We start from the raw sequence: 6,000 nt of genomic DNA, 5'->3' as shown, positions 1-6,000 counted from the left end.
AAGAATGACAAATTAATTTTATTTATTGTGCTATAAATACAAAAAATAGCTTATGTTGCAGTGTTGGAGAAATAAATGAATATCCTTGAAATATGAGGCCACGCAATGGCTGTAAGATTTCAAGATTGTGCTTCTTCCTTAGACCATCTGGCAAATCCAAATAACCTTCAGAATCTTTGGCTTTGTGTACAAACTGAATATGAATAGAGAATTCACCACATTCCTAATGCACGTGTATGTATACGTACTATGACAAAGCTCTGACCTTGTCTCAGTGGGTCCTGCGCTTCCTGGCAGATTTCGCTAGCCTCAGAGGCTCCCTGTGACCCTCCACGTAGCCCTTCTCTCTCTAGAGGCAAGGGTCACAGCCTACTGAGCCATTTTCATCATAAACCAGCAAGGGAGGTGAGGAGAAGCTACCCTTCCTCGCACAGTCTCTGTCGTCTCCCAGTCTCAGTGATTAGTAGGGGAGGGTGAAGCCTGGGCTCCCTAATAGTAGCAGCTATGGTAGCTGACTTTTTGGAAACAGGACGCGTACAATCCCCAGGCCACTTCCCCACAACAGCCCCCATTTCCTCAATATCTACTTCACCCTTCCCTCAGGGCCTCCTTCCTTGTGCTGGTTATGGTTTGTACTGCTCAGTTTCTCCCACAGCGCAGTTTCCTCCTACAGCTCCTGACACATGCGCCCACCTGACTAACTGGGAGGCTTTTAACCAGTTTCAGCCAGGCCCTGATCAGCTTCAGGTGTCCAAATCAACCTAGCTGTCTTCCCTGCCTTCTGGAAAGATCTTAATTGGCCTGGAGCAGCTGCCATTTGCTTAATCTAGTAACAGGGATATGTTCAACCTGGGGCTACTATATCTGTCTCTCACTACTTTACTATAGCCATCTGGTCTTGCCCCATCACAGTACACACACACACACACACACTTTATCTGACCAAGATTACACCTCATGATTTTAATTCTAACTAACCTAAAGGTAAACCCAATAGCCTATATAGTAATTGTAAAATCCAAGGACAGAGAATTATATACACGTCGAGTTTATAGATCTCCTGCAAAATTACAGCAACTAAAGTATCTGATAGGAAACAAACGATAACAGAACCAGATAACATGCGACAGCATAATATAGTTAACGTTTAATTGGGATTCAGCAGGAACAAGCGTGAGCTGAATATTCTGACTTTATAAACCAAAACTATGTAATCCTCTCTCACTTAGGTTACAAGTGAAATTTAATTAAAATTTAAATCCTATCACATAATTACCACACAATTTGGCACTATTTAATACTTGTCCACAACTAATATCTACTGCTTCTCCTGTATCTGAACAATGGTTTTTAAAAATCATGAATTGTGTGAAAAAAGCAAAGCACTTATGCACATACTTAACTTTAAACCCCAGTAATCCCATTAACTCAGGTATAAGCAAGAGCTTCTGCCTTGCTGGATTGGGCCCATCAGAAAGCATAGGATCAGTTTTCCTTGAAAACAAAATAGGGAGATTGTGATTAATCCACTGTTTACTGAATCTCTCTCCAAAGGTGCAATACAAATAGTAATAATTTGTCTGTCATTCACAAGCAACAAGAAACGAATGGGGGCTATGTGTCCTCACTGAAATGCATTAGCAAAGCCCTAAGGGAAACCTTACATAGTTCTTTACCTTCACTATGCCTGGCATCAATCAATACTATTACCCAATCACTTTAGCGAGTGCTACATTCCCCCCAAAAATAAAAATAAGCATGAAAAAGAAAAGACGGGACCAACTTGGATGTTGGTCAGCACTGTCATGCGTGATAGCGTCAGATACAGTGAACAGATTTGAGGTTACTCCTCAGCAGAAGCAAAACCTCAGCCTCAAAAGAGTTCATGCCTAAAGTTTTAAAGGTGTTTGTCGTGGCTACTGAGAGTAGATGCACTGATACAATCACTGCTGGAATACTGTGTCCAGTTCTGGTGCTCACAGTTCAAGAAGGATGTTGATAAATTGAAGAGGGTTCAGAGAAGAGCCACAAGAATTATTAAACTATTAGAATACATGCCTTATTAGTTGTAAATACAAAGAGCTCAACCTATTTAGCTTAACAAAGAGAAGGTCAAGGGGTGACTTGATTACATACAGTCTGTAATTCCATACAGGGAACAAATATTTAATAATGAGCATTTCAATCTAGCAGACAAAGGCTAGATGATCCAATGGCTGGAAATAAGGTATAAATTTTTAACAGTGAGAGTAGTTAACCATTGGAACAATTTACCAAGGGTCATGGTGGATTCTCCATCACTGACAATTTTTAAATCAACGTTGGATGTTTTTCCAGAAGATAAGCTCTAGGAATTATTTTGGGGAAGTTCTATGGCCTGTGATATACAGGAAGTCAGATTAGATAACAATAGTTCCTTCCTTCCAGCCTTGGAATCTATGAAAGTCAATAAGATTAACCATGTAGGGCATTTGGAAGAGGTGAGTTAAGGAGAGGAGGGGGGCATGATGAAATGAGCCAGGGCTCCAGTTTTATGGTGCTGTGGGAAGGGAAGTTTGGAGTGGGCAGTAGAGGGGGTGGGGGAATCACAAAGAAGCAGCTAGATTGCGTGGCATGGATACAACAACAAGGCAAGAGGGGAATGGAAATGGGAGCAGAGAAGCAGATGGGATATAAGTTGTATAGACCCTTGAGGATAAGAACTAGAAGCTTGGATTTGATCTGAATAGAAGCCACAGGAATGCGAAGATACCCAAAACAATCCACCTACAGTCACCAATGCTGGTTCCTCAACATCCCGTTGAACTTTAAAAATGTTGGTTATTCAGCCCCCATCTCCAAGATACCGATGGGCAGAACTCTGGAGTGAGAGCCAAGGGTCAGAACCGGGTTACATGGTGTGAGACAAGGCAAGGGCCAAGGCAGGAGCAGGACTGGAACAAGGCTAGCAACAAGGCCACTCACTGAGTCATTGTCAGAGTTGGGAATAGAATCCAGATCTCCCAGCTCCCTGTCTAGTGCCATATCACCAATCTACAAGTTAGCTCTGCGACTCTAAGGGTATCTTGATCTGCTCACACCCTTGTATTACCCTATAAAAAAAGGTCTCAGCTGTCCTGCCTGATAAAGCGTTACATGTTTGGGAGCGCACCTTAGCTGACAGGTCCCTATTCCTGTGCTGACAGGCCTAAAGCAGCTCTGTCTTTGAAAGAAGAAATGCAAGTGTTCTGTGCACAGTGCCGGAGCCTGCAGCACTTAACTTCAGCAAGATAACAGCTCCTTTGCTCTTCCAGCTGGCGGTATGCACTTATCACTCCCCCTTCTTTGGGAACTGGCTTTACACTAATGCACCTCTGAGAAAGGTTTGCTGGACAGCTTTCTTGTAGTGTTTTTGAGGCACTCTGACAGCCAACCATTCATTCCTCATGGCCAGCCATTTCCCTCCTCCATTCTGGTTTAGTCAGACTCAGTCAGTCTTCACTGACTAAATTGGAAAGCCCTCCTTCCTCCCAGTGCATTAAACTGGACTTCACAGCCTCCCAACCCCCAACAGCAGGTGGTTATTGAAGTGCCAAGTCAGAAAACTCATAATTGTATCAACTTTAAACAAACCTACTACTCCAGTCTGACACCATTTACCCACTGGAGACTCTTCCTCAGTCTCCTACAGCCACACTACTTGTGCAGTGCCTGGCAGACTATAAGTTGTCTGAAGCCTGAAGAGCTACGACCCTCTTTTCCAAAAGTCTCTCTTTTTAATTCAGCTAATGAAACATACAAAATATACTCAAGCCCAGGTCACATGCTATTTTCAGCTGCTATGAAAGGGGCGGTTTGACAGTTGGTTCAGTTCCAAACAAAAATGCCAGAGACTCACACACACACTGTATGTATCAATGTGAGAGAATATTCTAGAGCCACAGAGTCTAAGCGGAGAAGGCCCAGCCTCCTGATATTATGACGTGGGTGGCCAGTCATCCTGCAGTCTTCGTAACCAGGACCCCAAGGAGCCACTTTTGTTTTTATCCTAGAGGACTACAGCTGTGCTTGTTCTTGACATTATTAAGTCCAACAGTTTTTATTAACCCATGCTCTTCTATGGCCACCAAAAGAGTTACACACTACATGCCAGGTTGGCATCTGTGTTTGAGCTCATAGTTTTTTTTATAAAGTCTCTCCGTTTGTGTGTGTTTGCACACAATACCTGCTAACACTAACAGAAGCTACTGTGGGGGCTAAAATCAGACTGATAATATAGCTTAGAATATATGACCTTTTTGCTGCGGAGGACGGGGAACACACGAACAACCTGGGAGGAGGCAAAAGTGGTTTAGATACAGGTGTCATTGCAAGTAATGGAAAAAAAACCAAACAGAGCAGCTGATATTCCTAAATGATTACTTTTATGTTACAATGAGTGATAATTCAATGTTATAAGCTATCATCGTAAGTGAAAACTATGTTATAAGCAGTATGATGGTGCCCTCAAGTGGATGCAGAATATTAAGATACTTGATGTACTACTCCATTGTTACAGTGCTGTATGGTTTTTAACTTCAACATTAAAGTGAGTTTAAGTGTTATTTGTGTCCACCTCCAGCCTGTTTACGCTGCCAGAGTAGTAATTGGGCCTTAGTGTGAATGAGAATCAGGCCCAAAGAGTGTGTAATTAAAAAAAAAGTTAATTAGTGATGGAGTAAAAATTAGAAATTGAGAGCCACTTTCATCCATTTACCAATATAATTCTTTCCTTCCCACCCCTCGATGTTCCTTTTCTTCTCCAGCCAACTTGCTTACAAAAGCCTTAAACATTGTGTTCTTTTCTAGATCTGGCACCTTTTCACTTGTCTTTAAAACACACACTTTATATCTAAGTAACTGGGCCCTATCCCTTGGTGATATGCCACCCAATCACTTCCTGGTGCCATTAGCTGTGAAATTCCCTGTCCTTCTTCCATAAATTTGCAGGCATAAACTGAAACACTCTGCCTCTCAAACAGAACCCAGAGGATTGTGATGAGCAAGTGTCCCTCTTCTCCAAAAGCCTGCACATGTTGTGTTCCACAACATTCAGCCTGGTCACCTATCCTACTCAACAATTATATGAAGCCACTGGGATAGCTGCTAAAACGACACAGGCCAAAATCTCAGCCACACACACGATACCCAGCTCTCTCTCGCTCTCTAATGACTGATGTCAACAACACCATCTTCTAGCTCCCAGGCAGAGATCAGCACCTATAAGACCGGCTGGCTCAAGCTGAATGCAGACAAGAAAGAGAGGATACTGATGGGAAGAGAGAAGTACAGTAAAAGCTGCAAAAAAACCGAGGTGTACTTGTGGCACCTTAGAGACTAACAAATTTATTTGGGCATAAGCTTTTGTGGGCTAAAACCCACTTCATCGGATGCATGCAGTGGAAAATACAGTAGGAAGATATATATATACACACACAGAGAACATGAAAAAATGGGTGTTGCCATACCAACTGTAATGAGACCAATTAATTAAGGTGGGCTATTATCAGCAGGAAATACTAGCCCACGAAAGCTTATGCCCAAATAAATTTGTTAGTCTCTAAGGTGCCACAAGTACTCCTTTTCTTTTTGCGAATACAGACTAACACGGCTGTTACTCTGAAACCTGTCAATACTTCTGGACACTCAAATAGTCACAGCTGCAACACACACCAAATTCTGCCTGCAGTGGGTCAGAAGCTTGTGCCCCAACCTATAAGACACAGATGTCCATAGCGATCCATTCATCTCTGATCGCCAGATTTGACTACTGCAACTCATTGCATTTAGGAATGAAACCTTACCCCCAAAGCTCCAGTTTGTACACAATACAGCAAAGTGTCCACTTAGCAACACTTATCGCCATGACCACTTCACTCCAGTCCTCTGCTGTCTGCGCTAGCTTCCCACTGAAAGCAGAGTCCTGTTCAAGCCCTCGCTACCTGAGAGATTGCCTCTCTTTCCATGACCACGACCTCCCAA

This window comes from Caretta caretta, chromosome 3 (genome assembly GCF_965140235.1).
Source record: "Caretta caretta isolate rCarCar2 chromosome 3, rCarCar1.hap1, whole genome shotgun sequence".
Taxonomy (NCBI): Eukaryota; Metazoa; Chordata; order Testudines; family Cheloniidae; genus Caretta; species Caretta caretta.
The sequence above is the reverse complement of the archived record's forward strand: the minus strand, read 5'-3'. Positions refer to the sequence as shown.